This window comes from Salmo salar, chromosome 22 (genome assembly GCF_965601325.2).
Source record: "Salmo salar chromosome 22, fSalSal1, whole genome shotgun sequence".
Taxonomy (NCBI): domain Eukaryota; kingdom Metazoa; phylum Chordata; class Actinopteri; order Salmoniformes; family Salmonidae; genus Salmo; species Salmo salar.
The window spans coordinates 23,540,797-23,550,971 of NC_138312.1; positions in this window are offsets into that span (position 1 = coordinate 23,540,797).

Sequence of the window (10,175 nt, forward strand, 5' to 3'; positions counted from 1 at the left end):
CAACAAATAATCTGCTCAGACCCCAACCAAGGAGCATCGAAAGTCGTACTATAAATTCTCAGACAACCCAAAGATTCCTTGATGCCCTTCCAGACTCCCTCTGCCTACCCAAGGACATCAAAGGACAAAAATCAGTTAACCACCTAACTGAGGAACTCAATTTAACCTTGCGCAATACCCTAGATGCAGTTGCACCCCTAAAAACTAAAAACATTTGTCATAAGAAACTAGCTCCCTGGTATACAGAAAATACACGAGCTCTGAAGTAAGCTTCCAGAAAATTGGAACGGAAATGGCGCAACACCAAACTGGAAGTCTTCCGACTAGCTTGGAAAGACAGTACCGTTCAGTATCGAAGCGCCCTCTCTGCTGCTCGATCATCCTATTTTTCCAACTTAATTGAGGAAAATAAGAACAATCCAAAATTCTTTTTGATACTGTCGCAAAGCTAACTAAAAAGCAGCCTTCCCCAAGAGAGGATGGCTTTCACTTCAGCAGTAATAAATACATGAACTTCTTTGAGGAAAAGATCATGATCATTAGAAAGCAAATTACGGACTCCTCTTTAAATCTGCGTATACCTCCAAAGCTCTGTTGTCCTGAGTCTGCACAACTCTGCCAGGACCTAGGATCAAGGGAGACACTAAAGTGTTTTAGAACTATATCTCGACACAATGATGAAAATAATCATGGCCTCTAAACCTTCAAGCTGCATACTGGACCCTATTCCAACTAAACTACTGAAAGAGCTGCTTCCTGTGCTTGGCCCTCCTATGTTGAACATAATAAAGGGCTCTCTATCCACCGGATGTGTACCAAACTCACTAAAAGTGGCAGTAATAAAGCCTCTCTTGAAAAAGCCAAATCTTGACCCAGAAAATATAAAAAACTATCGGCCTATATCGAATCTTCCATTCCTCATAAAAATTGTAGAAAAAGCTGTTGCTCAGCAACTCACTGCCTTCCTGAAGACAAACAATGTATACGAAACGCTTCAGTCTGGTTTTCGACCCCATCATAGCACTGAGACTGCACTTGTGAAGGTGGTAAATGACCTTTTAATGGCGTCAGACCGAGGCTTTGCATCTGTCCTCGTGCTCCTAGATCTTAGTGCTGCTTTTGATACCATCGATCACCATATTTTTTGGGAGAGATTGGAAACACAAATTGGTCTACACGGCCAAGTTCTGGCCTGGTTTAGATCTTATCTGTCGGAAAGATATCAGTTTGTCTATGTGAATGGTTTGTCCTCTGACAAATCAACTGTACATTTCGGTGTTGCTCAAGGTTCCGTTTTAAGACCACTATTGTTTTCACTATATATTTTACCTCTTGGGGATGTCATTCGAAAACATAATGTTAACTTTCACTGCTATGCGGATGACACACAGCTGTACATTTCAAAGGGGCTCAGGTCCTCCGAGAGAGAGAAAGAAAGAAAGAAAGAGAGAAAGAGAGAATTAGAGAGAGCATATTTAAATTCACACAGGACACCGGAAAAGACAAGAGAAATATTCCAGATGTGACAGACTGACCCTAGCCCCCTGACACATAAACTACTGCAGCATAAATACTGGAGGCTGAGACAGGAGGGGTCAGGAGACACTGTGGCCCCATCCGATGAAACCCCCGGACAGGGCCAAACAGGTAGGATATAACCCCACCCACTTTGCCAAAGCACAGCGTCCACATCACTGGAGGGATATCTCCAACCACCAACATACCATCCCGGGACAAGGCCGAGTATAGCCCACAAAGATCTCCGCCACGGCACAGCCCAAGGGGGGGCACCAACCCAGACAGGAAGATCACGTCAGTGACTCAACCCACTCAAGTGATGCACCCCTCCCAGGGACGGCATGGAAGAACACCAATAAGCCAGTGACTCAGCCCCCGTAATAGGGGTAGAGGCAGAGAATCCCACTGGAAAGAGGGGAAACCGGCCAGGCAGAGACAGCAAGGGCGGTTCGTTGCTCCAGCCTTTCCGTTCACCTTCACACCCCTGGGCCAGGCTACACTTAATCATAGGACCTACTGAAGAGATGTGTCTTCAGTAAAGACTTAAAGGTTGAGACTGAGTCTGCGTCTCTCACATGGGTAGGCAGACTATTCCATAAAAATGGAGCTCTATAGGAGAAAGCCCTGCCTCCAGCTGTTTGCTTAGAAATTCTAGGAACAATTAGGAGGCCCGCGTCTTGTGACCGTAGCGTACGTGTAGGTATGTACGGCAGGACCAAATCGGAAAGATAGGTAGGAGCAAGCCCATGTAATGCTTTGTAGGTTAGCAGTAAAACCTTGAAATCAGCCCTTGTCTTAACAGGAAGCCAGTGTAGGGAGGCTAGCACTGGAGTAATATGATAAATTTTTTTGGTTCTAGTCAGGATTCTAGCAGCCGTATTTAGCACTAACTTAAGTTTATTTAGTGCTTTATCCGGGTAGCCGGAAAGTAGAGCATTGCAGTAGTCCAACATTTGTCATAAGAAACTAGCTCCCTGGTATACAGAAAATACACGAGCTCTGAAGCAAGCTTCCAGAAAATTGGAACGGAAATGGCGCCACACCAAACTGGAAGTCTTCCGACTAGCTTGGAAAGACAGTACCGTGCAGTATCGAAGAGCCCTCACTGCTGCTCGATCATCCTATTTTTCCAACTTAATTGGCCGGTTCCCCTCTCTCCACTGGGATTCTCTGCCTCTACCCCTATTACAGGGGCTGAGTCACTGGCTTATTGGTATTCTTCCATGCCGTCCCTAGGAAGGTGTGCGTCACTTGAGTGGGTTGAGTCACTGATGTGGTCTTCCTGTCTGGGTCCAGCTCCAGTTTCAACTGTTCTGCCTGCGGCTATGGAACCCTGACCTGTTCACCGGACGTGCTACCTGTCCCAGACCTGCTGTTTTCAACTCTCTAGAGACAGCAGGAGCGGTAGAGATACTCTCAATGATCGGCTATGAAAAGCCAACTGACATTTACTCTTGAGGTGCTGACTTGTTGCACCCTCGACAACCACTGTGATTATTATTATTTGACCCTGCTGGTCATTTATGAACATTTGAACATCTTGGCCATGTTCTGTTATAATCTCCACCCAACACAGCCAGAAGAGGACTGGCCACCCCTCATAGCCTGGTTCCTCTCTAGGTTTCTTCCTATGTTTTGGCCTTTCTAGGGAGTTTTTCCTAGCCACCGTGCTTCTACACCTGCATTGCTTGCTGTTTGGGGTTTTAGACTGGGTTTCTGTACAGCACTTTGAGATATCAGCTGATGTAAGAAGGGCTATATAAATACATTTGATTTGATTTGATATGGCTATGTCGATAGCTTTGTCCGGCATTAGCTCAGACCCAACATTCAAAAGTTTCTCTCTCACTCGCGGTGAGTGTATTCCAAATACAATACGGTCCCTGACCATCTCATCCTTGTTTTCATAATCACAGTTTTTCACAAGCAGATGCAGCTCAGTCACAAACTGTTCAAACGATTCGCTAGCTCCCTGTACTTTCTCATGGAATTTGTACCTAGCGAAATTCCTATTGGTCTTTGGCACAACATATGCTTCAAAACGATCGTAGTATGTTTTCAGTACCTTTGATTCAGCCTCGGTAAGTGTCAATGTGTTGTAAATATCTCCCTTTTTCACCGATCCAGAGGAGCAGGTAGTTGCACTTTTCCTCTTCTCCTGTTTCCTTCAGAGGACCCGTGAACATTAGCTCCACATGCTGTTTGAACTTGCACCATGCATCAGGTAAGTTTGTAGACTCCCAGTCCATTCGAGGTGAATGAACTCCTGCAAAATCCATCTTTTAGTCCTTTTACTGACACCATGTCTTGATTTGCACGCTTTGTACAAAATAATAAATTGCAGTACAACAGGATATTTCTAAATGTAGCTCTTTATTAGCTAGCTATAACTGGCATGTTCACGTGTCTCATACCATAATCAACTGAAGATGGCCTCACCACCTGGGTGGTATTAACCAATCATAGCACAGTATGATACAAAGGTAAAATGCATCCAATTACAATTCAGTAGGTTTACACATATGAATATTACACGTCTCTCCAGAGATATTCGATCAGGTTCAAGTCCAGGCTCTGGCTGGGCCATGCAAGGACATTCAGAGACTTGTCCCAAAGCCATTGCTGCGTTGTCTTGGCTGTGTGCTTAGGGTTGTTGTCCTGTTGGAAGGTGAACCTTCTCCCCAGTCTGAGGTCCTGAGCACTCTGGAGTAGGTTTTCATCAAGGATCTCTCTGTACTTTGCGCCGTTCATCTTTCCCTCGATCTTGACTAGTCTCACAGTCCCTGCCACTGAAAAATATCCCCACAGCATGATGCTGCCACCGCCATGCTTCCCGTAGGGATGGTGCCAAGTTTTCTGCAGACATGACGCTTGTCATTCAGGGAAAGGAGTTCAATATTGGTTTCATCAGACCAGAAAATCTTGTTTCTCATGGTCCGAGAGTCTAAGGTGCCTTTTAGAAAACTCCAAGCAGGATGTCATGTGCCTTTTACTGAGGAGTGGCTTCCGTCTGGCCACTCTAGCATAAAGGCCTGATTAGTGGAGTGCTGCAGAGATGGTTGTCCTTCTGGAAGGTTTTCCCATCTCTACAGAGGAACTCTGGAGCTGTGACAGAGTGACCATTGGGTTCTTGGTCACCTCCCTGACCAAGGCACTTCTCCCCCGATTGTTCAGTTTGGCCTGGCGGCCAGCTCTAGGAAGAGTCTTGGTGGTTCCAAACATCTTCCATTTAAGAATGACGGAGGCCACTGTGTTCTAGGGTACCTTCAATGCTGCAGAAATGTTTTGGTACCCTTCCCCAGATCTGTGCCTCGACCCAATCCTGTATCGAAACTCTACGGACAATTCCTTCGGCCTCATGGCTTGTTTTTTACTCTGACATGCACTGTCAACTGTCAGACCTTATATAGACAGGTGTGTGCCTTTCCAAATCATGTCCAATCAATTGTATTTACCACAGGTGGACTCTCAAGGATGATCAATGGAAACATGATGCACCTGAGCTCAATTTCGAGTCTCAGAGCGAAGGGTCTGAAAACGTATTTAAATAAGGTTTTTCTGTTTGCCGTGAGGTAGCAGAGAGAACAGTCTATGACTTGGGTGTTTGGAGTCTTTGACCCTTTTTAGGGACTTCCTCTGACACCGCCTGAATGGCAGGGAGCTTGGCCCCAGTAATATACTGGGCCGTACGCACTTACCTCTGAAGCGCCTTGCGGTCGAATGTAAAGCAGGTGCCATACCAAGCGGTGACGCAGCCAGTCAAGAGGCTCTCAATGGTGCACCTGTAGACATTTTTTAAGGTCTGTGGGCCCATGCCAAATCTTTTCAGCATCCTGAGGGGGATGAGGCCCTCTTCACGGCGAGTGTTGGTGTGTGTGGACCATGATAGTATCAGGAATCAAGGTAAGACCCAGATGCAGACACTTCGAATTGACAATGATTTAATATTCCAACAAGGGTAGGCAATAGACAGGTCAAGGCAGGCAGGAGTCAGTAAACCAGAGGTGGGGCAATGGTACCAGAAGGCAGGCAGGCTCAGGATCAATTTAAGCAGAGGTCAACAATCCAGAGGTGGGGCAAAGGTACAGGACGGCAGTCAGGGGCAGGCAGCGTGGTCAGGCTGGGTCAGGATAGGCAAGGGTCAAAACCAGGATGGCGAGAAAAAGAGAGACTGGGAAAAGCAGGAGCAGAGAACAAAAACGCTGGTTGACTTGACAAACAAGATGAACGGGCAACGGACAAATAGAGAACACAGGTATAAATACACAGGGGATAATGGGGAAGATGGGCAGGAGACAAAGGGCTGTGAGACATAGGTTTGATTCTGGACACATGAAAGGTGGTATGTATACGAAGGGTACGGGGCAACAGAATACGAAAAGCAGAGGGGCTAATAATCTTGGAGATAGGAAATGGGCCGATTAACCAGGGGGAGAGTTTGTGGGACTCCACCCTGAGGGGCAGATCCCGGGTGGCTAGCCATACCTTCTGCCTGAGATGATGCCGGGGTCTGATGGAGATCCGCTTGTCATCGATACTTGGAGGTGGTCTTGAGGAGGGCCGACTGGGCTCTCCTGCAGGTACGACAACAGCGGCGGACAAATATCTGGGCAGAAGCCGACCTCTTCCTCCTGCTCAGGGAAAAGCGGGGTCTGATACCCCAGGGAACACTTCAATGGAGATAGGCCCATGGCAGAGCAGGGAAGGGTGTTGTGGGCGTACTTGACCCACACCAGCTGCTGGCTCCAGGAAGTGGGTTTGGCGGAGACCAGGGAGCGCAGAGTAGTCTCAAGATCCTGGTTGGCTCGCTTTGACTGGCCATTGGACTTGGGGTGGAACCCAGAGGCCAGGCTGGCAGACGACCCAATGAGGGCGCAGAGCGCCTTCCAGAACTTGGACGAGAGCTGAGGTCCCCGGTCGGAGACCATGTCCACGGGCAGTCCATGGATCCGGAAGATGTGCTGCACCATGAGCTGGGCCATCTCCTTTGCTGAGGGTAGTTTGGGGAGTCCCGCAATACAGACAACTCTGGGTGTTGATCCTGTATTACCATTCCGCTGGCGACAGCTCAGCTCTGCCTAGTGGCATACTGTAGGCTCAGGAAGCGGTGACTCGGCCGTCTTCGGCAGCCCTCGGGGCAGGTCGGGAGGCCTCGGATTCTCTCGGCAACAAGACCGTCGGGAGCTTCCGGGATGACTTGGAGGCAAGGTGGGATCTCTGGCCGTGCGAGCAAAATCCAATCTCCTCTCCCTCCATCATGCCCGTAATCGCCCATCGATACGGATGGTCAAAGCGATGAGGGAATCAAGCTCTGTAGGTAACTCATCGGTAGGCATGAGGAATCAAGTTCTGTAGGAAAGCTCATCCTTGACCTCCTCCGAGACGCTGTGCAGGAACACATCGAACAGTGCCTCTTGATTTCAAGCGCTCTCCGCTGCCAACGCGTGGAAATCCACCGCATAATCAGCTACACTGCGGGAGTCCTGCCAAAGCTGGATTAGCTTCCGGGTGGCCTCTTGCCCGGAGAACGTGGCATCAAAAACCTTCCTCACTTCTCCCACAAACCCCTCCAGACTAGCGCTGTTGTTCCCACACGGGCAGCAGCCCAGGTGAGAGCCCTCCTGGACATCAGCGTGATGAGGAAGGCTTTCTTTGAGTGATTCGAGGAGGAGGAGGAGGGCTGAAGCTCGAAGACGAGGGCACACTGAGCTAGGAATGCCTGACAGGTACTCGGCTCTCCATTGAAGCATTCCGGGAGGAGGTAAGCGGGGCTCCCAAAGAAGATGGCGTGACCGATGAGACCGCGCTGCTAGCAGCTGAGTGGGGTTACCACCGTGGTAGGTGGCCTCCCAGACAACCCGTGGATTTGCTCCAGCAAACTGTCCAACACCCGGTCATGGCGTTCAGACAACGTTTGGACCCACTCCACAAGGCCATGAACCAATTCCTCGTGCCTACTGATTGTGGCTCTCTGGGTGGAGATGTCATTGCGTAGCTGGCCCGGGTCTGCTGGGTCAGTCATGTCCAGTTCATACTGTCAGGAATCAAGGTAAAACCCAGATGCAGACACATCGAATTGACAATGGTTTAATATTCCAACAGGGGCAGGCAATAGACAGGTCAAGGCAGTTAGGGGTCAGTAAACCAGAGGTGGGGCAACAGTACCGGACGGCAGGCAGGCTCAGGGTCAGGCAGAGTGGTCAGGCAGGCGGGCTCAGAGTCAGGACAGGCAAGGGTCAAAACCAGGACGGCGAGAAAAAGAGAGACTGGGAAAAGCAGGAGCTGAGAACAAAAACGCTGGTTGACATGACAAACAAGACAAACTGGCAACGGACAAACAGAGAACACAGGTATAAATACACAGGGGATAATGGGGAAGATGGACGACACCTGGAGGGGGGTGGCGGCAATCACAAGAAAAGGTGAAACAGATCAGGGTGTGACAGATAGATCCTTAGGGATTTGGACACTGAGGAACTTGAAGCTCTCGACCCGCTTCACTACAGCCCTGTCGATGTGAATTGAGGTGTGCTCGGCCCTTTGTTGATTGTAGTCCACGATCAGCTCCTTGTCTTGCTAACATTGAGGGAGAGGTTGTTGTCCTTCCACCATACTGTTTAGTCAACAGACTTAATGATGGTGTTGGAGTCATCCGTGGCCACGTTGTCATGGGTGAACAGGGAGTACAGGAGAGGACTAATCACACACCCCTGAGGCAGCCCATGTTGAGGGTCAACGTGGTGGATTGGGTCAGCGTGGTGGATACAGACTGGGTCAGGGAGAGGTTGAAAATGTCAGTGAAGACACTTGGCAGCTGGTCAGCGCATGCTCTGAGTACGTGTTCTGGTAATCCATCTGGCCCTGTGGCCTTGTGAATTTTAACCTGTTTAAAAGTCTTACTCACATCGGCTATGGACAGCATGATCACACAGTCAACCAAAACAGCTGGGGCTCTCATGCATTGTTCAGTGTTGCTTGCCTCGAAGTGAGCACTGAAGGCATTTAGCTTGTCTGGTAGGCTCCTGTCAGTGTGCAGCTGGTGACTGGGTTTCGCTTTGTAATCTGTGATAGTTTTCAAGTCCTGCCACATCCGACGAGCGTCAGAGCCAGCGTGTTAGGATTCGAACTTAATCCTCTATTGATGCTTTGCCTGTTTGATGGCCCGTCGGAGGTCGTAGCAGGATTTCTGTATAAGCATCCGGATTAGTGTCCCGCTCCTGAAAAGCAGCAGCTCTAGCCTTTAGCTCAGTGCGGATGTTGCCTGTAATCCATGGCTTCTGGTTGGGATATGTACGGTCACTGTGGGGACAACATCGTTGATGCACTTATTAATGAAGCTGATGTGACTGATGTGGTAAACTCCTCAATGCCATCGGATGAATCCCGGAACATATTCCAGTCTGTGCTAGCAAAACAGTCCTGTAGCTTAGCAATCGCTTCACCAGACCACTTCCTTATTAAGCGAGTCACTGGTACTACAGTACTTCCTTTTTGAGTTTTTACTTGTAAGCAGGAATCAGGATAGAGTTATGGTCAGATTTGCCAAATTGAGGGTGAGGGAGAGCTTTTTATGCGTTCCTGTGTGTGGAGTAAAGGTGATTTAGAGTTTTGTCTCCTTGTTGCACATGTGACATGCTGGTAGAAATGAGTTAAAACGATGTCTGTTTCCCTGCATTAGATAAGAAAAAATAAGAAACCTGCACAGTACTCTTGCTAGTATCACTGCTCTTAATTAAGCATTTTTTTTATATATATATATGTTTTTGCTAGTATCACTGCTCTTTATTAAGCTTGATATATCGGCCTCAAGGCTTTCATCAGAGCTTTTGTCAGATATTTTTTAAATTAGCACCCATATGTAGACATAGCTCCACCCACATCCGTTCAAAGCATCGAATGGGGTTAGAGTCCCTGTATTAAAATCACCGGCCACTAGGTGCATTTTCTTGTTTGCTTATGGCCCGTAAACAGCTTGTTGAGTGTGGTCTTAGCGCCGGCAATGGTTTGTCGTGGTAAATAGACACGAAAAATATATTAAACTCTAAAGAGATATTCTAACTCAAGCGAGCAGAACGTGTGGATTTTAAAATAATCGGTTCAAAGACATACATCTGGTTTATTAGAAGCAATTATTGGTACCATGTTTGTTTAAAAAAAAAAAATACGAAGATCGACATTTGTCCATTCACTATAACCGGGGATACTCTTTTCTGCGAACAATGTAGTACCCTGCAGTAATGCCGTTGCCTTTAATGAGGGGGGCAGTCGTTCTCCCCTGATTGATGCGCGATGCTTGTGAAGCTTCAAACTGTGCTTCTCGTCCGTTTATCAAGCAATCCCACTTCATATACGACATACAAATATCTAAATACTGATCAAATTCACCGTTAAACTGATGTTGTGACAGTTTAACTCCTTTGGAATGTATCATTATTCTACGTTAGACTTCGCGATTTAAATACAGGCAAATACGTAGGCAACTATCTTTACCGGCCATTCAAGGGAACGGAGTTTTTCACTAGATAGCACAGCTACAAAGTCAAAATTGCCTTTAAAAATTCATAAAAACTAAAATGAGCTTTTTGGTCTTCATTTGTGGTTAGGGTTAGGCATAAGGTTAGCAGTGTGGTTAAGGTTTGGGCTAGGTTTAAAATATT